Source organism: Nyctereutes procyonoides, unplaced genomic scaffold (genome assembly GCF_905146905.1).
Source record: "Nyctereutes procyonoides isolate TBG_1078 unplaced genomic scaffold, NYPRO_anot_genome, whole genome shotgun sequence".
NCBI classification, from domain to species: Eukaryota; Metazoa; Chordata; class Mammalia; order Carnivora; family Canidae; genus Nyctereutes; species Nyctereutes procyonoides.
In genome coordinates this window covers 33,500,823-33,526,180 of record NW_026575134.1, presented here as the reverse complement: position 1 = coordinate 33,526,180, position 25,358 = coordinate 33,500,823, and the positions used below count along the sequence as shown (strand labels likewise).

General features: G+C 46.7%; 1 long non-coding RNA gene across 1 annotated transcript; it reads right to left on the bottom strand.

Moving 5' to 3' along the window:
* Window positions 1-7,647: 7,647 nt before the first annotated feature.
* Window positions 7,648-12,367, bottom strand: LOC129494268 (uncharacterized). The gene is made up of 5 exons (XR_008661318.1): window positions 12,075-12,367; window positions 11,033-11,230; window positions 9,971-10,121; window positions 8,641-9,004; window positions 7,648-7,724 (listed from the first exon to the last, which is right to left on the bottom strand). It is a non-coding gene; the product is annotated as an uncharacterized LOC129494268 (long non-coding RNA).
* Between the last annotated feature and the right edge of the window lie 12,991 nt (window positions 12,368-25,358).

Sequence of the window (25,358 nt, the reverse complement as noted above, 5' to 3'; positions counted from 1 at the left end):
CTTTGAAGGGCCATCAAGTGGATGGCCTGGTTATCTACCCAGGCCAGAGAGCTGTCGATCATTTTCTGAGAATCTTCCAGACTCCTCTGAGAAGACTGTCCAACTTTAAAATCCTTACAAACAAGACAGTTCTCTCTCCTGGGGCAATATTAAATATTTGACAACTGGTACACGGTGGAGTGGGCTAACCAAAGCTGTCGCAGCGGGAAACAACCCATAGGACCGAACTGATCCATGCCAACTGACCATCAGTCCAGGGTCTCCTTAACAATGGACACCCAGAACAGCTCATGCTCATTCCTTGGGAGAAATACTGGGGTCTTCTTTCCTGAGTTTCAGAGACCCGTGGTTTTGTCAGGGACTCCAGAATTTAATGTGATAAATGTATGATAGATACTGCCTACTTAACAGAGCTGTGCTTAAATGCCACACAGTCTGCTCCTTCTGTTTAATAAACTCTGGTGGCATTCCACCTGAGTTCAAAACCCAGCTCTGCTACCTACCCGCTCTGTGACCTCAAGCAAGTGATTTACCCTCTCTGAGCCTAACTTTTCATTTGTAACAAGGAGATAATGATAGACCCTGCCTTATAAAGGTTGTAAGAGTTACATGAATTAAAGCTTATAAGGTGCTTGGTATTATACCTCGTTCATAGTTGGCACTCGACAAATGCCGGCTGTTGTTATTATATTATTAACATTTGTCTTCTGAAAACATCAAGGGCACAGTATCCTTGGAAACAATGTGTTCAATCTCTTCCTCGGACAGAAGGGACAGCGAGGCCCTGGGAGGGTAGTCATTTGCATGAGGCTGCACAGCCAGTTGGTGGAGCACTGTGAGCGTGACCCAGCCTGTGCCAGTTGAATGGGTGACATCTGTGCATAGTGGCCTATTGACCTCATGCATAGACCAGCAAGGTAGGTACTTACAGGGGCGGCAGTGGAGGCTGGGAGATCCAATAATGGAACTTGCCTCATCATTGGCTGTGAATTGCACCTAGTTGTCCCACATCCTCCTTGCTGCCCCTGGTGAGAGTGAGGGTGGGGGTTAGCAAGGAAGGTAAGGTAGGGAGTGAAAGACTCCAGAGAAGCAGAGTCAGAGATTCTGGCTTTTGTCTCTAACTTGGCCGTATGCTAGCTCCATCCTGCTGGGAGTAACTGGCATCTGAATGCCTTTATTCATCTCAAAAGTATTTTTACATATCCTATCATATCATTTAATCTCCACCCCACCCTGTGAACTAATTATTATTATTAGTCCATTTAAAAAATGAGGCAGAGGTAAATGACCTGTACTTAATCCTTTTTAAGAAAAATGTATTATGGAAAATTTCAAATGTGCATTAAAAAAATGAAAATAGGGTCACATACCTCCATTTTCTAGTCACAGCGCTAACAATTATCCACATATGACCATTCTTGTTTTATCTATGTACCCCCACCCCAGCATTGTTCCTCCTCCACTGTAAAGCAAATTTCAGACATCATAGCATTTCACCCGTAAATACATCACCAAATGATAAGGACTCTTTTTTAAAAGATAACTGGAGCACCATAATTCTTTTATAATATCAAGTAGCTGTTCCTCTTTTATGTTTTTGGTTTTTGGATTTTTTTAAGAGAAAGAGAGAGTGTGAGGTGGGGGGGAGAGGAAAAAGGAGAGAGAATTTTAAGCAAGCTCCACAAACAACGTGGAGCCCGATGTAGTGCTCCATCTCATGACCCTGAGATCATGACCTGAATCAAAATCAAGAGTCGGACACAACTGACTGAGCCACCCAGATACCCTCCTCTTTCATGGTTTTTATACACTCTGTTAATTATTTTCTTAGAAAAGCAATCATTTCTTTTTTACTCAATATAATAAACATTTTACCATGTCATTAAATATTCTTCTAAAATGTACTACTTAAGCATGCATGATATTAATGAATCAGTTCATTTATTGAGCAATCATGTTTTCAGATTATTTATATTACTTCCAAATTTTTACTATTAAAAATACTTCCGGACAGCCTGGGTGGCTCAGCGATTTGATGCCGCCTTCAGCCCAGGGCATGATCCAGGAGACCTGGAATCAAGTCCCACGTCGGGCTCCCTGCATGGAGCCTGCTTCTCCCTCTGCCTTTGTCTCTGCCTCTCTCTCTCTCTGTGTCTCTCATGAATAAATAAATAAAATCTTTTTTAAAAAAAGTACTTCCAATACACATCTGTTGTAGACTCTAGGTATCTCCAAGTATCCGTACTCCCCTTATTCTTTAGGATAGAACCCAAATTTTATTAGGCATGACAAAAGATAAGCTAAAAATATTTCTTTTCCCAGCTTCTCTTGTGATTAACTGAGGCCAAGTGAGATGTAAGTAGGCATTTGGTGGGGCCTCTGGGAAGGCTGCTGAGAAGAAATTGACTGGGCTGGGAAGTGCTCCATTTTGGCTATCCCCCCCTTCCTCCTTCCTACTGCCTGGAACACAGGTAGAGTTGCTAGTGGTCCACACTATCTTGAACCATTGAAATAAATGCTATGCTCTAAGGTGATAGAGCAGGAAAAAAGTAGCCTGGATCTCTGATGACCTCCCAAGTCAGAGGTCTGTTTACTTCCAGACCTCCCTTGGGTGACAGAGTAATAACTCTTTTATTTAAGCCACTATAAGAGTTTATCAGTTAGAGGGACAGGAGATCAGAGTGATGAGAAGCCTTGAGGCTGGGACATGGTGGTCTTCGCACAGAATAGCAAGAACATGGTGTGACTGGAGCAGAATTCTGGAGTGGAAAGTGGTCAGATATGAGGCTGGAGAGGAGACTGGCAGGCCTTGGTGAAGACATCCATCCTAAGTGTCCTATGTGCCTCATGATGGCATGAACCTTCTAGAGTTATTCTGAGAGGGTTACGTGACAGTGTCACCACAGTGCCCACCACATGGTAAGCATTTACTATGTGGTAGTCACCGTGATTGTTGTTATTGATGACAGGGCGATAGCGTTGAGAGAGAAGAGGACCAGGAATCAGAAAAGTAGGGCTCTGTTACTGTTTTGGAGGTTGCCAATCTCAAGGCACTAGCCAAGTAGCTTTGCTTCTTGCAATTTCAGTTGTGTCATATGTAAAATGGAGATGGGAAAATGTAAGATAAGGTAAATGACTGCCAAATTTATGTTAGCTTCAAAACCCCCTGCTCAAATGGAGTATTGAATAAGTCAAACATGCCCATTAGACACAACTGGAGTGATTGTGGTAGAGGTGGGCGTGGAGGCACTGATGGGTCTCCTCTTCCTTGCCACGGTGATCCCTCAGGGGGCTTCTCAAGGCGCTACAGAAAAACCACTAGACCAATGCTGAACATCATATGTCACTAGGGAGACACAGATAAAAACCACAATGAAACAGATCACAGAGGATTTTTAGGGCAGTGAAACTACTCTATATGATACTACAATGGTGGGATGTGTGTCATTGTATAGTCATCAAAACCCAGAAGATCTACAACTTGAAGGGTGAGCTCTAATGGAAACTATGGACTCTAAGTGATTATGGTGTGTCAGTGTAGGACCATCAATTGTTAGCATGTGCCACTGTGGTGGAGGACATCATAGCAAGGAAGGTTGTGCATGTATAGGGACAGGAGGTAGATGGCAATACTCTGGACTCTCTGCTCAATTTTGCTGTGAACCTGGACCGGCTTTAAAAAATTAAAAATTTAATTTAAAAATGTAAGCTTATTAATTTAAAACCCCCCTTTAAAAAGCACAATGAGATACCACTTCATACCCACTAGGAAGCTATAATTTAAAAAAAAAAAAAGACAAATGGTGGAAAATAAGGGTTAGCAAGGATGTGCTAAATGTGATATATACATGCAGTGGAATATTATTCATCAATAAAAAGAAATGAAGTAGTGATACATGCAACAGCATGGACAAATCTCAAAAGCATGATGCTAAGTGAAAGAAGCCTGATGAAAAAGGTCATGTATTCCATGATCTATTTACATGGCATATCCAGAACAGGCAAATCCATAAAACAGAAAGCAGAAAGCAGTGGTTACCAGGAGCTAGAAGAAGGGGGGACTCGGGAGTGAAGACTCAACGGGGATGGGGCTTCCTCTGGAGTGATGAAAATGTCTTAGTACTAGATGGAGGTGATGGCTGCAAATGTCCCAAATATCTCAGAATTATACACTGAACACGGTTAATTTTATTTTCTGCAAACTGTATTTCAGTTTTAAAACAACAGACTAGGAGCTCTCTACATTCTTTCCAGCTCCAATGCTCTTGCTGTCCTGTGCCATGGTCATGTATCATCTGTAATTCTGAAGTGGGTTGGCGCATGCAAGTACCCAAGAAGAGTCCCAATAGCCCTTATCACCATTATTCACTGAGCCCTGACGAAGTCTCTGAAGGGAAAAAAGCCACCCAGGAAAGGTAATTTTTAAAAGGATAAAGTACAGAAAGGGCCAGAGCATGAAACACAAAGTATGAATAAAACATAAAACAGGACTGGGGAGTGATAGGTACCGTAATGGAAGGTCCCTGAATTCTCCAGACTATCTCTGAGAGTAATGGAGACAATTATACAGTTGGAGAGTTAAATAGGGAGCCATTCCTACTCAAAGCCAAAGGGTTGGGCTCTTCATTGCTTATAAAGATTGAAAGAAAAGACCCTCTAGGACTTCAAGGGGTCTGCAGAAAGATCAGAAGAGAAGTCTAGACCTATGCTGTCCGATATGGTAGTCACTAGCCATATGTAGCTATTGACCACTTGAAACATGGGTAGTCTGAATCAAGATGTGCTTTAGTATAAGATACATACCAGACTTTTTTTTAAAAAAAAAAGAGTGTAAATATCTCATTAATTGTTTTCAGATTAATGTATGACAAAATGATCATACTTTAGATATATTGGATAAAATAAATATATTATTAAAGTTAATCTCACCTGCTTTTATTTTTTTACTTTTTTATGTGACTACTAGAAATTTAAAAAGTATGTATATGGCATTATATTTGGCTTGGACAGCACTCCTCAGTGGACCATTGTACTACTCCTCCAGGGCAGAAGTGGCGCTGTCCAGGGTCTCTTGGCAAAGACCACCCAGCCTAAAGCACCATCTGGGCACTCAAGCTCCCCAAATAACTGCTGGGGAAATGTGAGCACATCTTATCCCAAGACAGCACAACAAACAGAACCCATTAAGCAAAGCAAATTTTGCTTGTGGCCTGGATACAAACACAGGTGCAGCGAGAGCTTCAAGCTTTTTAAGCAATTCCATTTTCTCAGAAGGATGGTATGTCCACAGCATAGTGTCAGGGCAGGAGGGAGGTCCCGTATGCCCTTCCCCAACATCTCAATATGTCTCTCAGAATCCCAGAGGGTAGATGGAATAGCGTTTTTGAAATCGGCCAGGAAAATTGTGAAATGTTTATTTGATGGCAGGGTAAAAATTGTACATTTTCTAGTAAGGTAGAAAATAAGAACAAAGATCCAAATAGCCAGTCCCTCACACCGCCATTTTAGTCACAGTCCGCCTATGCTTTTGGCTGTGTTACAATATGAAATAAATCCCTTTATAATCCCTCACAGTGGCTCCAAAAAAAAAAAAAAAGTATTTTCACAAGCACCAGAGCAGACCCTTTGGGCATTTCTTCCCGAAAATGCTCATCTCTGCTCAAACCTCTTCCCCACCCCACCCCTGATTGCATCCTTTTACAGTACAGTGAACTGAAAGGATCTAGCACTGGTTCTGTCAAGTGGGGATGGGAGGTGGGGAAATATAGGGAGTGGTCCAAAAGGAATCCCTCACGCAAGCTCAATATCCTCCCCAAACTCTCCATGATCCTTCCCAGGTCACTCACCTCTGTTCATTTCTTCTTCCAACCGACACATGGAATTTCCTGTTTTCTGCCTCTTGTCATGCTCTCACATTGACGTTACCTAACACATCACGTAGTTCTTAGGGTCTTTGAGCGGCATGACACTCCCCCTGAATCCTCATCCCCATTCATAGCTCCGTATAACTTCATGTAACACTCAATAAATATTTGTTGAATGACTGAATGAAGTTGAATCTGGTATTTGCCAACTCTGATAAAATAGAGGGAATCGATGCCAGCCTCCCTACTAGAAAGAGAAACCGGACAGCTATATAAAATGATCTAAAGGGAAAATTGCATCCAACACTTTACTTCCAGGTCTCTGAAGGAGGCTGTTATAACAATGGACTATAAATACAGGGTGAATGGTGTATCTGTAAGGAAGCAATTCCAACAGTGGTCTGGAAGAGCCAAGAAAATCCAGCTTCTTCTCCCCGAGTATATACACAGGTGCGCTGTGTGGAATGAAATCCACTTAACTTGATTTTATGGACAGTGATTCATGCAAACTCAGTTTCAAACTGCTCAGCACGGCTCAGTTAAATAAATTACAGCAGGAGTAAGCCAGCCAGCAGTAAAGGCAAAAGACAGAAAATAAACTTGAGGTTGAGGACTGAAATTTTTGGAGTGCCTGCCCTGCCAGCATCATCTTTCTTCTGGGGGATTCTGAAGGGACCTCGGTGGTCTTCAAGGTCAAGGCTGTGATTTGACTGATAGGGTAACTGAGGCCCATGGAAGATGGAGTACATGTCCAAAGTTACTTAAAGAGTGATTGACAGAATCAGGGCTCCTGGGTCGCAGGTCGGAGCATTTCTTCATTTCGTCAGGCTCCTGAGTGTGTTGTTCACTGCCATAGGGCCAGGCACACCGAAGAGACCCGGTAGATGTTCGTTGAATTAACAAATGAATGAATCTGCTAGGCTGGGGGTAGTGAGTCAGCCTGAGGGTTAGAAGCAGGGAGGAAAGATGAAAGATGACCCTCTAGAATAAACACCCGAGTGTTTAGGGATAGAAGGGCTCCCCCCCCAGATGCTCAGTGTTCCAACTCCCACCTAGGGAGACACAACCAGCCCCCTACTCTGGCCTCCTCTCTGTTGTGTGTGACAGGCCTGCCACAATGCTCCATCCCTCCCTTTAGTGACTCCCCCTGAGGCCTCTAGTTCCTTCCTTTAGGATTAGGGCATCACTGCCCAGGAATGGGGATACGTCAGTGGGGATGACTTTGCCTCATTAACGCCTTAGCACCTACTGGCCCTGAGCATGCAGTTGTACTATAGTGACATCCTTGGGGTGTTCTGTGAGATACCAACACATTCTTAAAATAAATTACCCATATCTATTTTTTTCCTAAGCTAGCTGGAATTCTTTTTCTTCCTTGTAACCAAAAGATTCTTACACAAAATAAAGGCTCTTAGTAATTGACGCAGTGGATAGATAAATCTAAGGTATGGCAGTTTTAACACATGGCTACAAATTCTTTGACAACTGTCCCATCAAGAATTGAAATCTACCTACCATCCCCTTGGATCTAAGCAGACTCGTGATGGTCTCAACCAATAGAGTATGAGAGATGTGAAGGCATATATGAGTCTTGAGGATAAGCCATAAAAGGCCATGCAACTTTCAACTAATTCTTAGAGCACTGCGCTACCCCATAAAAAGCCCGACTGCCATGAAGCTATCATACTCTGGACAGGCTACGTGTTGGTGTCAATAGTCCCCAGCCCAAGCACTAGGCTTATGTGAAGGAAGAAGCTTTTAGATGGCTCTAGCACTTGCCATTCAAGTCCTCCCAGCTGAAGGTCCAGCTCTCCAGGAGCGGTGACAATCCATCGCACCATGCCATCTCTAATTCCTGACCTGTGGAACATATGAATAGAAGAAAAAAAATGCTGATTGTTTTATGTCATTCAGTTTGGGATAGTTTGGTACGCAACAATGAATAACTGAAACAGAAGTGTATAAAGGAATAAGAAAAAGGCCAAGAGTATGAACATTGTTCAGCCGGCGTATAGAAAGGAGGCACCACGGAATTCCAGTTATCAGTCTGAAGACACAGGAGGCTGGTAGCCTTGGAGCAGGGATAGGAGTTGGCATAGGTGATTTGTTACAGAGAAATATTGTCTTCTTTGGTCTACACCTGGGCCAGCTCTGGGAGGAGACCTCTCTGTAAGATGAGAAAGCTGACACAGGGAACAAGCAGCCTGCTCTTTGTGCTTTAGAGGTTCCAGCTTGCTTCCTCAGCCACACTCCTCAAGACCATGAGCATCAGATGGGAGGGGAGGCATTGTAGTTTTTCAAATGCTCCCATGCCTGGAACCCGAACTCTTTCAGTTGCAATGGACAGAAATCCAATTTAACTAGCACAACCAATATATGAACACTATGACATGTAGCTTGTGATCAAAATGCAACTTTAAATTTTACTCAGTGGAGAGTGATGGCAACACACTATCCCTGAGTGGTCCAGCCCTGAAAGGCTGTTGTTGGCATGAAGTTAGGTATTGTCTTGACCATCCTCTTGGAGCATATGCTCCTCTTGGAGTATAGTTCTCCTGTGCTTCAATAAATGGACATCTTTCTTAGGTGACAGCTTGACATTTTGCTGCGCTGAGGCCAAGTTATACCAGAGTCTCTCCACCATCATAACCTACTAGCTAATACTCTGTCCATTAGATATAACCACCATAGTATGTATTATCTGTTATCACAACCATGCTATAAAACAAATAACCACAGAACTTCAGTGCCATATAGCAATTGACATTCTGCTCACCAGTCTCTGGGTCAGTTGGGTGGTTTCACTGGGCTTAGAGGGATCATTCACACATCTACACTCAATAGTAGGTTGGCTTAGGAGGCTCGGCTGATCTTGGCTGGGTCAGGCTCTCTCACATGTCTGAGGCTTTGACCTGGCTTTGATTTCCATGTCTTATTCCCCATCAGGCTAGCATAGACTTATTCCCATCATGATCAAGGACCAAGAGGTAGAGCAAAAGTCAGCAATGTCTCTTGAGGCCTAGACTTGAGACAAGCACACCATCACTTCCACCACATTCTATGAGCCAAGGCAAGTCACAAGATCAGCTCATGCTCAAGGGTTGGAGAGATATCTTCACTCTTGAGTTTGGGGTAGGAGCCTGCAAAGGCAAATTGAAAAAGGCATGTATTAGGAAGAATTAGAGCCATCTCTGAAATCAGTTTCCCATATCATATTTGCCACTTGGCAGCAAAATAATTTTATATGTAAAGTTTAGCAACATGCCTAGGACAGGTTTGCAGTACACTGGAATGCCAAGGTACACAGATAGAGAATTAGGGGTATAATAGTTGAGAACTGAGAGTATGGAGTCGGGACAGCTGGATTCCAATTCCTACTCTACCACTTACTAAATGAGCTCAGGCAACGTTCTTAGCCTTTCCATGTCTCAGTATCCTCACCTAAAAAATGGGCACAATAACAGCCATCCAGATCATAAGGTTATAAAGATTAAGTGGTAACATCTACTATGAAATCCTTAGCATAGTGCTCACCATGACATAAGTGTTCAGTAAATAATAAATGATAATTACTAATTTCATCATAAGGAATCAAAGCAGGAGGTGTACTGCCTAGATCTACCCTGACACCATTGCCACTATCACTCCTTTCAGCTCACCCTCAGGAAAGCCACTGAGTTCTGTGAAAGGTGGTAGGCAGATTCATGGAAGGAGAAAAAAAAATATATGAAGGATCAGTGCTTGTATTCATTCATTCATTCATTCATTCATTCATTATATGTCCCTATGTGCTTTCCAATTTGCCTCCAAAAAACAATAGTTTTGAAGTGTGCTGGCATTAGCAAATAATTTCACATGTGCCCAGAGAGTTAGTCCCAAGGAATTTTAGTACATTATTGCTGGTAATAGTAAAAACCAGAAATCACAGGAGACTGACCAAATGAATTATACCTTTTTATAGCGAAATACAACGTGGCCATCAAAAATTGCCATGTAAGATATCTAATGATGTAGGAAGATGAGGTGGAGAGGTATTGCTGAGAGCAAAAAGCAAGGCACTAACAGTGCATATAGGGTGATCTGCTGTTTGGGTTCTCTCGCATTACCTAGTGCAATTGTCGGCTGCAGGGATTCCATCGTTCCTTCTTGATCCTTGCTGATTCAGGAGGTGGACATTTTGGCAGCCTCTTCTCCCGTGAAAACATGGTTTTCCAGATTTCAATCATTTCGTGCTTCAATCTCCGCCTTATTCTAAATCTAATCATGAATAAACACAAAAAAGTGCTCATCTTCACCAATAGTCAAGCACAGGCATATCAAAACTATACTAAGATACCACCACACAGTTAGCCATGGCTAAAATAAAAAAATACTGACAATTCCAAGTGTTACCGAGGAAGGGGTTCGGTGGCAACTTACACACACCCCTTTGAAATCGGTTTGGCTGGTGCTATAAAATTCAAATATGCATGCCAGCTCTGTGCATGACCCGGCAGTTCACTCCTAGTTGACTCTCAACAGAAATGTGTGTGCAGGGCAGCCCAGGTGGCTCAGCACTTTAGCGCCGCCTTTGGCCCGGGTGTGATCCTGGAGACCCGGGATCAGTCCCACGTTGGGCTCCCTGCATGGAGCCTGCTTCTCTCTCTGCCTGTGTCTCTGCCTCTCTCTCTCTCTATGTCTATCATAAATTTAAAAAATCTTAAAAAAAAATGTGTGTGCATATGCACTGAAAGACACACATGGGAATGTTCATGGCAGCATTTTTCATAGTAGCGAGACCGGAAACAACCCAAATGTCCGTTTATAGTAAAAGTGACAGCTTGTGGTATAGTCATTACTATAGAGTAATGGAAATGAATAAGGTACAAGCAGCAAAGCGAAGTAGAACAAAAGAAGCCAGACATAAAAATATATGCACATGGCCCTGTTCATGCACACACACATAAGTAGTTCTGTTTATGTAAAGATTAAACATTTAGGACTATAGTCTTGGAAGCCAGCATAGTGGTTAACTTTGGGAAGGTTGGACGAGCCGTGGTTGGGGAAGAGCATGAATGGGGTAATAATATATTCTTGACCTGGGTGCTAGTCACATGTTATATATTTTATGATAATTCGTTGGGCAGTATACTAATAATTTCTGCGTACTTCCTGTGCATGTGACCTACTTTGTAATGAACCTTTTTAAATAAAATAAATTTAGGGGCATCTGGGCGGCTCAGTCAAGTTGACTTGGTTTTGGCTCAGGTCATGATCTCAGGGTCCTGGGATGGAGTCCCACATTGGTCTCTGCACTCAGCAGGAAGTCTGCTTGTGGATTCTCTCTCTCCTTCTCCCTCTGGGTGCAGCTTGCTTTCTCTTTCTCTCTAAAATAAATAAATAAATAAATAGATTTTTAAAAAAAATAAACTTAACATGGCTCATGCAATAACACATGGCTTTAGAGCACTTTCTAGGAGTTACTGTCTAACAAACTGAGATTGTCTGTCTTTGTGATTCCTCAGGGGGACAAGAGAGAGTTCCTCTGAGAGTGGCCTGAGTCCCCAGGGGAATTGGGAGTGATGCATAAACAACAGACACAGTCCGGCTCTTGAATCTGGAAGCAAATTCAGCCTAACGGAAACCCCAGTCAAGGAATTTCTTTGAGGAGCTCCGAGAAGGTGGGAGACCCACCCCAAAGCACAGGCCGGGGCTCCGGAGTCCCTCCCGAGGCCTGTGTAGCCTTTAGGCTGAACAAAGCCCTTCCCATCCCCACCAAGGAGCTGTTTGTTTCCAGAGGCCTGGTGGAACAGCTAACTGTAAGCCAGGGGGAGGAAGTTACACAATGGATGTTGAAATGTAGGCTTGTTGAAAAGTTGTCACTCGAGTAATGAATGCCCTATTTCCTGTTTTTTTGCCGAAAGTTAAATGCTGGGCATAATTAGCTAGTAAAAAAGCAAGCTTGGCCGCAGAACAAAAATAGCACATTTTGGGAGCCCGGGCCAATTAAAATTGTTTATGCAGCCATTTAGCAATATTTTTCTCCAAACTATTATGACTGGGAAATATGCAGCATGAGACTGGAAGGCAAGCTCCTCGGAAGAAAAATGGCCCACACACTGATCCTTTAAACAGCCTGCTGCTCTCAGGGGACTTTATAATAAGAATGAACACTTCCATCCTCCTGAACTCCCTGGGCCTCCTCGAGATCCTGAGACCGGCATCACTCACCCTCTGTAGCAGGCAGCTGTTGATGAGGTTCTGCAACCGGCTAATGTTAAGATTAGCCAAGCTCCCCCATGTGTTAGAGACGCCAGCCACTACCAACTGGGCCGCCTGGCGCAGTCATGTAAATCATCTGGCTGATGCCGTGGTCACACTGAGCGGATGAAACATTGTTGTTAATGCCCGGACAGGCTGGCTGGTGTCAGGAGTAGTTGCTAGAACTCGGGGAGCTTGCCCTTGGCACAGTTTGTCACGACGCAAGTTCCTCCTCTCTGCGCTCTGTCTCCAGCACTTTCCGTGTCTCCAGTGATCTTCCGCCCCGAGTAGGCGGGTTCCATCTCCCTTTCCCTCTCCAGCCTCCGGGTCAACACCCACTTTGAGATCCTTCACTTACACTCAGGTGTAATGGACTGATCACAGCTCTGGAAGCCATCACGACTCCTAGCTGAGAGATGCACTTTTGGTTATGGAATTGCAGGCATTGAGTTAGGGGATGGGGTGAGCACTTGGGAGGCAAGGGCCTTCTCAACATCTCTAAAGTTTCACCCAAGGCAAATAGGCTGTTTGACTTATCTCACCAGATTACCCCCCCCCCCCCCCCTTGGCTGAATGCCTCCGTTGGCTGACAGAAGAGAGATCTTTGGAGACCCTCACCTGGCTGTAGACATTGTCTCAGACGCCACACGCATAGTCTTAGCTCGGCCACCCCTGCGCCCCCCCCCCCCCCCCCGCCGGCCAGAGTTCTCCATCTCCCCAGCCCTAGGAATCGAGGTGAGCACCACCCATCTGGGAGACTGACTGTGGAAAGTCTTTTGCCGTCCCTGGGTCGGACAGGAGGACTCCAACAGCGGAAGTCAAGTCTCTTGTCTTTCTGCTCACATCCGGTTCATTTCATGTTCCTTCGTTCATACATAGTATTTATAAAATAGGTTTCTATATGGATCCAAAATGATAATTCAGCTTACTAGTAAGAGGTCTCCTTGGCTTGATCCCAGCTTCCCCGTCTCACCCTTCCTCAGACTAGTCACCCTCTTGAGTTTGCCAGGAATGTCTTTCTTCTGAAGCACACGCTGTACTCTTCTACTTCTATGCTTTGTTCAGACCCTGTCCCCTGCCTTTGCTCCTTTCTCTCCATGTATCCGAATCTGTCCCATCATGTGAGGCTAACTTGGACCCTCCCCCGCTTCTTGCCCACAAAGCCCTCTCTGACCACTTCTGGCTACAATGGTCTACTACGTGTCTGAACTCCTGTAGCATTTCTTCTCTCAGCCTACACACGGCCTTTGGTCAAAAACTGCCTTTGACGTGCCCTGCATTCTCTTGAACACTTTCTCTTTGGGTAGAAAGTAGAGCATAGCGTTGGCCTCCCTCCCTCCAGCCTATGAGCACTGGAGTCAGGAGGGGACCTCTGGTCAGCAGTTTCCGGGTCAGAACTAAATGAAGACCTGCCCCCTGGGTCCCCATAGGAATTTCCTGTTGATACCCCCTCCCCTTGCCTTCCATTTCCTCTCCTCCAGGCCTCACCTCTGAATCATGACTTTCCTTGCTAGCTCTTCCATTCTCTTTCTCCCCTCCATTCAACACCCATTGCAAGGCTTCAGATAAGAACAGTTGATGAGATCAGCTCCTGGAGACCTTCTTCTGGTTCTACAAGTACATGTGGTACAGTGGCTGTAACTCTTTGCAGTTAGCCAACCAGTGACCTCAAAAGGTCATCAGCCCCTTGTCACTACATTCATTCATTCAATCAATATTTTCCATGCCCTGTGCTGGGCCTCAAGGACACAGCAACAAACAGATCCCAGGCGCTGGTCTCCTTCTTCAAGGAGCTGGCTATCTAGAAGGTGATCCAGGCAAGTGAACAAGCAGTGACAGGACACAGTCTGTCTGATGGGAGAGGTTTAATGTTTCCCCTATGGATGAAATTCTGTTCTGTTTAACAATATCTGCTGAGAACCATAATCTTCTGTCGACCTTTCCAGAGGCTGTAGTTCCTTTGCGGTACACCCAAGTCTTAAAAACTCTCTGGTTTTTCCATTACCTATTAAACTTAGTAACAATCCTTTAAAAAGAGGCGGCCACATCACTTAGCAGGATTCTTCATGTACTTCAATATAATAATTAGGTCATGCTTCCAGCATTGCCTAGTGTTTAAAATGATGCTAGAAAGTAATAATTCAGGTAATAATGATACTAGCTATCACCTACTGAACATGTAGGTGTCCAGTGCCAGGAGCTTTCACAGGCCTCATGGAGAGATCTGAAGGCCAGAGGGGCTTTTTCCCATACCCCAAGACATTAGCATGTCCTTTAAGGCTATGGCCCCCCACCCCCCACCCCCTCTGTTCACCTGGTGAGCTTCCATTATTTTTGCCTGACCCACACCCATTGCATCCTCTTCTGGGGTCATGAGTCTCCGTTGGTAGGGAGAGAACATCCAGCTGCCTCACCCTCCTTTGGCCAAAACCTAGTGCTTCAAACTAGACTCCACTGACACTCTTTCCCTTAACCTTGCTTCCTGGGGCTCACACAGCCTCACTGATGAGTTCTGAAGTAACTTCCCACCAGCTAGGCCCTACTCTGCTTACATTCACACAGTTGATTACTGTGGCTTGTAACCAAAGAACCATAACCCAAACTGTCGTTCATTGCAACCTGGTACAGTCTTCTCATTCCTTTGTTCCGGAGACAACAAGCTGATGCTGTCTGGAATTTGCAAATTCTGCTCAGCACTCTGTGGAAGGAGGAGAGACTCAGACGCCAGGGCCATGGACCGTGGGACGTTAGAGAAAGGAAGTGCCTGACAAACAGCAAACGTGCCAAATGAATGCTTTCAGAGAAACGAGGGTTGCCTGAACACTATTGATTGTAGGCTCACTAATGGTTCGGGCTGTGAGGCTGGGTGTGACAGCTCAGCCTCACTCCGTGCTGTAATATACCGCCAAGTCAGGCCTATTTTCCGGTGTCAGCAGGGAAATGGGAGACTATTAAGGACGCACCTTATCAGGAACTGAGCTCAGTGTCACTGGGGAGACGGTGGCAATTAGCATGATGGAAGCCATGAAGCAGCCCCAGCTCCGGGCCAGGTGCGGAAGAAATTAGTAGGAAGCCTCTTAACTGACGGGTCAGCTTAGGCTCCAACAGGGAGGGGGACCCCCCCCCCCAGCAAATGCTGATGCTCCCTTTTCTCTGGCTGGAAAGATCTCCACCTCTTCTAGTTACCTTGTGATCTGCTCTCTGCACACACATCCGTTGGTGATCGTGTATCCAGTCTCCCTGCCCCAATTACACAAGCAATGACGACCCCTCTCATTTGAAGGGTGCTCTCACATGGATTATGCCGGTCAGACAGTAGAGTCATGGGCCCAAGTTTTGGAGACTGGAGTGTCTGGGACAAATGGGTGAGTAAGTCTGCTACTATCTTTCCCTCCGGGGCTCTCAAGCTAGAGGGAGCCACGGGTGAGCGTGTGAGGGGCCTTCTTTTGAAGAACTTCCCACGCAAGTGTCATCACTTCTCCGCCCTCCCATTCCAAACACACACAAGGCCAAGGAAACGGATATGGCCTGTAAGCTAAGAGGCCCATTTCCTCTTCTACATGAGTTTGCTGTGTGGCCTCAGAAAAATCCCTTTGCCTCTCTGAGTTTTGGTTTTCTCAACTATAAAATGAGGCAATTACTAGACGATCTCTGAGTTAATCCAGATCCTCCAAGACCTCCTCCAAAAAGGAGCCAAGAGGGGCTGAACACACTAGGATGTTATGAGGGAAAATGCCTGTGGGAGAAAATGTGGAGGAAACTGAGAAGGGCTGGGGGTGCCCTCAGACCAGGATGCCAGCCTGACTCTGAATCAAGAAGAGGGAGGAGGACGTGTAACTGGAAGCATCCCAGATGCCCTAAATCTAAGGAAAGGCCAGCAAGGCTGTCGGGGAGTCCTCGGGCCAAAGAGGGCTGTCAGAGGCGTCCAGTGTCTCCCAGGGACAGGCCTGCCTTAGCATCTGTGCTGTTCTGTCCTCGGGGAGCAGCCATTGGGGAGCGTGACCTCAGAATAGACGCAGGGGTGGATTTCAGAGCAAGCAGCTGCAGCCTCCTGTGGTGGGAGGCCTACGAGGTGCAACCTTCACCCCGTGTGCTTTGCTGTCTAGTGTTGTAAGAACCCTAGAGATAGGCAGGCAGCCCCAGACCCATGTCACCCTGAGCGGGTCTGGCTGGGCACCGTGCATAGCAGCTGCTCGGGGCACTCTCCGATGGCAAAGTTGGCAGGATGTTTGCATTCATGTGACACGTTGGGATAAAATGCTTCCTGTCTTCCTATTTTTGGCCTTGCTTTGGTCTTCAGAGGAGGGAAGTAGGGGCTCCAGTTTCCCGGCTGTCATCTTTGTTTGAAGTGAAGCCAAACACTAGAGGCCCTACCCTGCTTACGCCTGTCCTGCCTTCCTGGATGCCCCCACGCCTGGACCCTCCGTGCACATGTCCACACATCCGTGCATGGGAAGCGGTATGCCTTTGAGCTCCGGGCTCAGAAAAACCTTGATCTGAGTTTCCATTCCCCGCCTTCCTGGCTGCGTTACCCTGAGCAAATGACCACTTCGGTAAGCCCTGCCACTCTTATCTACGACAAGGAGGGAAATCACACCTATCTCTTAGGGTCATTGTGAGAATTAAACAAGACAGGGCACATAAAGTTTTAGCACGGCGTGGCACATAGTACATGCTCGATAAATGACACTTATTAGCGGTGTCACCTGCTGTCAGTATTGTCATTCTTGTCCTCAGTGTCATCCTCCAGTGAAAAGACACTAAGTTCTCAGAAATCTCTCCCGTGCCCAAGGAGCATTCAGACAAGGGCAAGAACATGTAAGAGCCACACTAAGATTGGTGACTAGGTTATGGTGTCCACATGGGACATTTGTCACAGTCAGGGACTGTCTCGTTCATTTCATGCCTTCGACGGGGCTTCCCTCTGGTGCCCGAGCATCTGGCTTCCTGAGCTCATGGGCAACGCACCGTGATGTGTAGAGACGGTGCTCCTGGCCTGCAGAGAGTACATGCCAGTCACCGAAAGGACCAGAAAGAAGAGTGCCGGTCCGACAGACGGAGCAGGAGGGAGAGGTGGGCCGGCCAGGCCGGGTGATGAAGAGCCCTGTAAACCATATTAAAGCACTGGACCTGGTCCTGAGGGCAACGGCTGGTGCCCTTGATGGGTTTCAAGCCGGAGCGCTATGTAATCAGATTTGTCTGACGGCTTCAGCACGCTCGACCCACATGAGCCCCCTTCCCTGGGGAAGACCTGTGCCCTGGAGAGGCAAATAGGAAGAGAAAGGCCTGGAATCGCACACACCCCTTAGAAGCACTGCCCGCTCAGACTTTCCCTGACCTGTCCTCCATCTGAACAAAGGCCCCGCGGCCAGCTGGAGAGGAGCCGGGTTGATTACTCACAGTTCCCTTCCCGGGAGGACAGGCGCTGATGTGTTTTCTCTTGATAACACTGGCTCCTTTCGAGCAATAGGACTTCCTGTCTGATCGGAGCCCAATTACAGTACCTCCAAAGAGAAAATGCTTTAAACAAATCCAGTTTTAGCCCTCCATGAAAACGGAGACGTTTGCTCACTGATCTACCATTAGCCCTGAGTTTAAGGAAGAATGGGTACTTGGGACTCCCAGCGACCAGAATGAGGTCCCCAGATCTGTTTGGTAAAGGATTCCAGTGGCCAAAGGGAAAGGGGATCTTCCCCCAGGGAATCTGCTCCCCACCCCCTATACCAAACTGGGTCTGGAGCTGCTGGCTTTCCTGGCTCCCCGACCCTTCATGGGGGGCCAGGGGCCTGTGAGGAGCCAGTTGATTGGATCAACTCAGGGCAAGTCCAAGCTGCTCTGGTCAAACCTGGTGGCCCTGGGTCTGTTTACATCAGTGGATCCTGAGGAAACCTGCATGAAGACAAATTGTTACCCAACAGCCATCGGTAAAAACTGTCTTTTTTCATACCTTGGGAGAATATGAAAACTGAAACTTCCACCCCTTAATAAGCACTCCTACCAGAGATCATTAGTTGTTTTCACTATCTTTCCAGTATCATCTGGACTATCCCTCACTCCTTGCTTGTGCTTTTAAGACCAAGAGAAAGATCTTTCTCCCAAAGATCCTATGACACAGGTACTGTTTGTTCTTTTAAGTAGGCTCCTGTACCCCTTGGGCGTAGGCCCAATGCAGGGCTCGATCTCATGACCCTGAGATCATGACCTGAGCTGAGATTAAGAGTCAGACCCTTAACTGACTGAGCCATCCAGGTGCCTCAACACAGGTACTGAGACTATTCCCATTTTTAAGTGAGATAACTAGGGCATATCCCCGTACCCATGGATCTATGATGGTATAGTGAGGGCAGGGATTAAGTTTACAGTTTGAATTAAGATTGCTAATCAGCTGACTTTGAAATGGGGAGAGGATCCTGGATTATCCAGCTGGGCCCAGTGTGATCCTTTCTAAATGAGAGTCAGGGTCAAATTTGAAGATGCAACCCCGCTGGCTTTGAAGGCAGGGGAAGAGGACCACGTGCCAAGGGCTTCCGGGGGCCTCTAGGTTCTCTCCCAGAGCCTGCAGGAGGAGTGCAGCCCTTTAACATTGATTTTAGACCCTTGAGACCCATTGCAGGCTTCTGAGTTCCAGAATGGGAAGATAATAAATTGGTGGTGTTATAAGCCATTAAGTTTGTGGTCATTTGTTACAGCAGCCACAGGAAATGAACACGCTGGTATTGAGTGTATAGTAGTAAACACAATAAACAGGGGCTTGGCTCTTAAGAGCTTTGCTGGATATTGCCAATGTCTGCGGACTCCGAGTTCCGTCAGCAGTTCCTAAAGCACATTAGGCTGCGGGAGCCCTGCCCTTTCTGGAGCCCAGGGCCTGCTGGTGGTACTCAGTGCTCTCCTTGCCCTATTTAACTTTAAACTCCTTTGACTTCATGGAAAATATTAAGTATTGGGGCGCCTGGGTGGCTCAGTCGGTTAAGCATCTGCCTTTGGCTCAGGTCATGATCTCGGGGCCCTGGGCTCGAGTCCCCCGTTGTTGGGCTCCCTGCTCAGTGGGGAGCCTGCTTCTTCCTCTCCTCCCCCTTGGTGCTCTGTCTCGCTATCTCTGTCTGTCTCCCTCAAATAAATAAATAAAATCTTTTGAAAGAAAGAAGGAAAATATTAAGTATTTTCTAGGGTTTGGGCCCATACTAAGTGTTTTGCATACATGCCTAATTTCACCCTGACCACAGAATCTGTAGGGCTGAGAGATATTCTTATCCCTATTTACCAGATGAGGAAAGTGAGGCCCTGGGAGGAAAAGTGACTTTCCTAAGAGCACACAAGTAAGTGGTGGGTGTGAACCCAAGGCACCTGCCTCTCAACCCACCCAGGCTGTCAGCCTAGCAGCTGTTGTTCTATCCTCCTCGAGAGGAGCACCCTAGCTCCACCTCCCCACCCCCCTCACATCTGAAGGCAGTTGCAGGACCTGCTGTGGGTTCCAGTAATAGGGTGGAGTCCCTTGTTCTCGGGCAAACGCTGTTCCTACCCATGAGCACGGAGGGGTGTTTTTCAGACAGAAGCCTGGCAGGGGCTGAGATAAGCATGATTCAGGACAGCTCACATGGGGCCATTCTGGATTTAAAAAAAAAAAAAAAAAAAAACCCTTGGCAGAGTGAGTGGCCTAGGACGGCAGTGCGGGGTATTGCCAAGCGCAGGGTGAGCAAGGGTGCTCCTCCTGGAGCTCTGGGTCCAGAACCGGCCTCTCAGGAAGCTGGGACTCCGGTCCACCCTACCCCAGGCCTTCGCCTCTCCCGGCCTCCTGCCTCCCCAGCCTTCACCCCATGAGACGCTGTTTCCACCCAGTGAGGGCAACTTGACCTGGCCCTTGGCTGGGGGAGGCTTGGAAGGGGGAGGGTGTGTGCCCGCACCGACAGCCACCACCACCGCAGTAATAATAATTATACTGGCTCCTACTTATTACGTGCTTATAAGCTTTAAAGCGATCTCACTCAACCCTCCCTCACGGCCATCATTTGGGGTCGATTGTCTTATCACGGCTCTACAAGTGGGGAAACTGAGGCTCACAAAGGGGACTTCCCAAGGCCACACAGCCAGGAAACGCAGAGCCCGGTGTCCCCGGTTTGGAAGCTCGTGCTGGTGCAGAAGGCAGGGAGGCATTTTCCATGGGGATCATTAGGGAGGGCACCTGCCTGGTTACCTCAAGAGGAAATGGGGGGAGGGGAGGGGTGATCTGGGGCTGCTCTGATGCTGTCTCAGGTGATCCTGGCTCTGGGGAGGCTCCCAGGCCCTCCTGCCCACCCGGGGAGCCTGGCCCTGGACCCAGGGACCGCCCTGGCCAGCAAAGGGTGTGTGTCTGTGGGCCGAGCTGCACTATCACAGTGAAGCCGAGTGGGGAGGAAGTGACTCAATCATCAAAGGCCTGGTCTTCCTCGGGGAACTGTCCCTAATCACAATTATCCCGCTACAATAATACCATTTCAGAGAGACTGTGAGCCGGGGCACCGTGTAGCCATGTAAACTGTTTCCTGTATCTGCCAAACCCAACAGCATTGGGCAATTAATAGAATCCAGCTAGGCCTCCCGCTCCGATAAGGCCGGAGCAGCGCTGCCGAGGGCCTCGTGCCTTGTTTGTTCCAGTGACGGATGGCCCTCACGCTGCAGAGTCATGCTGGGGGGTGGGGGGGGCACGGAGACCTGGGGGGGTGGGGGTGCCCAGGAGGCCAGCCAGAGCCACACACATTCTGCCCGGCTTGACATTTCGTGGAGATAAAAATGATTTTCATTCCCCTGCTAAACAAAAGTCATGGCTATTCAGGCTACCCCAGGCCCCTGGTGGGGAACGGATGATTTGGGATTGAGCAGGACCCCTTGCAGCCTGGAACAAGGACCCACAGATGACAAAGCACTCTGTGAGGTGGCTCAAGAGAAGAAGGAATTAGAAAAAGTTAATACAGTGTGACCTCTAGATCATCCCAGGGCGCTAGGATTTTAGGAACCTCAGATCCTTATAATAAACCGTGTTGCAGGGCGCAGAGAAGGCCTTTGGAGAATGACCTCGCCCCACACGGATTCCCGGTGGCTCTCAGGCTACAGTCAGGAGGCAACATTTCCCAGGGTGAGGACATCCCTGAATCTCAGGGTAAAAGTGGTCTGACGGGGGAAGGTGGCCCAGGGACCTGGACTGACTATGGTGCCCGGAGCTCCAAGTCCAATGGGGTGTTAAAACATCAGGATGTAAATTGGTGCAGCCACTATGGAAAACAGTATGGGGGTTCTTCAAAACGCTAAAGATAGCAATTCCACTCGTATTTACCCAAAGGAAATAGAAACAATAAGTTGAAAATAAATGTACCCCTATGTTCGTTGCAGCATTGTTCACAATAGCCAAGATATGGAAGCAGCCCAAGTGTCCATCGAGGGATGGATGGATAGAGATGTTTTCTTTTTTTTTTTTAATTATTATTTTTTTTTAGAGAGAGAGAGCAAGCAAGCAGCGTAGGGTCAGAGGGAGAGAGAAGATCTCAAGTAGACTCCCTGCTGGGTGCAGAGCCCCAAGTGAGGCTCAATCTCATGACCCTGAGATCATAACCTGAGTCAAAATCAAGGTAAGGTGCTTAACCAACTGTGCCACCCAGGCGCCCTGAGTTGTTATTTATATATATTAATATTATATATTTATATATATTATATATTATATATATATATAATGGGATATTATTTGGCTATAAAAAAGGAGGAAATCTTGCCATTTGTGACAACACGGATGGATCTTGAAGGCATCATTCTAACTACAGTACGTCAGAAAGAGAAAGACAAATACTGTCTGATCTCACTTACATGTGGAGTCTAAGAACAAACAAACCCAAGTTCATAGATACAAGAACAGATCGGTGGTCGCCAGAGGCAGGGATGGGGGGGGTGGGCAAAACGGGCGAAAGTGGTCAAAGGCACAAACTCTTGTTATAAAATGAATAAGTCCTGGGGCTGTAATGTACAGCATGGTGACTAGAGTTAATGCTACTGTGTTGTGCATTTGAAAATTGATAAGTAGATCTTAAAAGTTATCATCACACAAAAAAAATCTGTGAGACGCCTGGTTGGTTCAGTCAGCAGACCATGCGACTCTTGATCTCGGGGTCCGTTCAAGCGCCACGTTGGGCGTACAGCTTACTTAACTAAAAATTAATAAATAGATCAATAAATAAAATAAAAGCAAGAAAAAATCTGTAATTATACATGATGACAGATGTTAACTAGGCTTACCGTGGTTGTTTCACAATACGTACAAATATCAAATCACGCTATTGTACACCCACAACTACTATAATGTCGTTACTATCTTGTATTATTATATAATATGTCGACTACTATACTGTTAACCAATATGATGTTAACTAGTATAATATCAATTACATCTCAATTAAAAAGAAGAAACATGGGACACCTGGGAGGCTCAGTGGTTGAGCGTCTGTCTTTGGCTCAGGCATGATCCTGGGATCGAGTCCCACATCAGGTTCCCCACAGGGACTCTGCTTCTCCTTCAGCCTGTGTCTCTGCCTCCCTGTATCTCTCATGAATAAATAAATAAATAAAGTCTTTATAAATAAATAACCACCACTCTTCCCCCTTTCTATTTTCTTTTTGGTGACCAGCACTCACATTTCTTGTCAGCGGGTATGGTGCACTCATTTTCTTACAAAGCATCAAGTGTCTACATGCTCTGGGGTAAAAGTTGACTAATTAAGTTTGACTCGTTTGGGACCCTTCAGCCAAATTCCCAAGAAGTCACGGCCGATTGAGTCGAAGGTGTGATTCTGTCTTCTCAGGGGGAGTGACTGCAGGGCTCACTCACTTTCCTCCTCCCAAGAACAATGCAAATGAAGGCAAAGGGATTTTTGCCCGAGCTAGGCCAGATGAACCTTTGGGGAGGAGGGAGTGAGGCCAGAGGATGTGGGTGTTTTAAAATTGGCTCTCACTTTGCGGGAAGACTCTCTCCCAAGGTGATTTGCAAATTGTACTCAAATGTAGTAATTTCCCCCAATTTGGGCGTTTTCTGTTGTTAGTTGCTGTTCTGTGTTGGGGCCCATTCTGACGAACTTTCTTGGGAGAAATTTCTTTTAATGGTCTGATAGCGTTTATGCTCTAATAGGAAGGAATGGGAGGTAGAGGGGAGGCAGAGGGGAGCAGGGTGCTGTAGCAGGATGGGTAATAGCTTGGTGGTTAGGATTTGAGTCCCAGCTCTGTACTTCCTCGCTGTGTGACTTGGGGCAAATTATTTCACTCCTCTCAGTGTCAGTCTCCCGATCTCTAACAGGGTGATAATTGTAGGACTTAATGCCCAAGATTGTCATGAGGATTAAGTGGTCATGCCCACAAAGTAGTTAGTTCGGTCCTTGGTGCATGTAAGTGCTGGAAACCCACATATTGAGCTACTAATGAATGGCTTTTAATTGTTTTGTCATATTAGATTCTCTCTCTCCCCTACTCCCAGCATCCAGCTCTTTCTCACAAACAGCAGGCCTAGGGAACATCCCTCATTACATATCTGAATGGAATAAACGACCATACCCAGGCCAGCCTTGAACACCTCCAGAAAGGTGGCTCATTTCCTTTTCAGAAAGTTCTGGTTGATGGACCTTTCTTGCTGTCATTGAGTCCAAGGTTGTGTCTCTGGAGCCATCGTTTGGTTCTTGCTGTGCTCTCCAGAACCGTAGGAAATTTAAGTCCAGTCTCTGTGGCGGTCTATGTGGAAATGCTTCAAATATTTGAACAGAACTGGCACATCCCTTCTGAGACGTCTCCACCCAGAAAGCTTGAGTCCTTCACCAGACTGGCTACTCTCATTGGAACCTGTCCCCCTCACGCATGCATCTCTTTCTCTCTAGTGGAAGGGTGAGTTCAAAGAAACTGGAAGACTCAATTCCATTGCTAAGTTTCACGTCTTTTGTTACTGAGGTGAATTTCCACGTCAATGGCACCGAAACAGCTGGAGTGGCTGCTCCATGGGAGCTGGCCCAGATATCAAGCGCACCCCCAATGTCCTGTGACTGGTGGAGCATCTCCTTCACCAGAAGTACTGGAGGTAGCCTGAATGGAAAGATGACTGGGCCTCTCCGAAGTGGAGCTGTGGCTCAGCCTCCCCAAGGCCAGGCAGCAGGTGGGACAGATAACCGCTAGATAATGGCCTCGAGGAGCCACACGAAGACCAGCACTAATCTCCGGGGCCCTGTTGTGTGAGCATCTGGAATCTGGGCAAGGAATGCTCCAGTCTTTGAACCTTCCCCTCGCTCCTCTACATACAACAGTTAGCTGCTTCTGCAGATAATCTTCAGTCTCAACTTTGTCACATCTAGTTCAAAGGCCATGGCTAATCTCGACTTTCCCTTGCTACCAGATGAAGATTTTAATCCAAATCCCAAGGCCCAGCGACATACCGAACAATAATGACTATCACACAAACTTGAGCCTCGGGTTACTTTGGTGTTTTGTGCTGTCCTTCACTCTCCAGCTAATACCACACACATGACACTGGTGACACCAGACGTGTGGGTTTATTCCCACACCAACCAGTTCTTTACACCGGCCAGGCGTCCTGCAATTCAATTCGGTTGTGATACTCCCTACAGGTCCCACAAGACTGTCCTTTTTCAGACATCAATGGTAAGTCCCAGCGTGCCCCTGGCACTTATGACTGACTTATAAACCCCCTCTCTGGGGTTTGATAATTTGCAAGACCAGCTCACAGAACGCAGGGAAATACCAATTTATGTTTCCTGGTTTATTATATAATAAAGAATATGCTAAAGGATACAGAAGAATAGCCCAATGAAGGACAAGGTCGGGAAGGGTCCTGAGCACGGGAGCTTCTGTCCCTGTGGAGTTGGGTTGTGTCACCCTGCCTGCACATGGATGTGTTCACCATCCTGAAAGCTCTTTGAACCCTGTATTTTCGGGAGTTTCAGGGAGGCCTCAGCACATTGGCAGGTTCAATCAGTGGCTCAATCCCCTTCCTGGAGGATGGGAGACGGGGCTGAAAGGCCTAAGCTTCTAATCATAGCTTGGTCTTTCCACTGACCAGTGCCTATCCAGGAGCCCATCAAGAGTCACCTTATTAGGGATGTCTGGGTGGCTCAGCGGTTGAGCGTCTGCCTTTGGCTCAGGGCGTGATCCTGGGATCCTGGGATCGAGTCCCGCATTGGGCTCCCTGCATGGAGCCTGCCTCTCCCTCTCCCTGTGTATTTCATGAATGAATAAATAAAA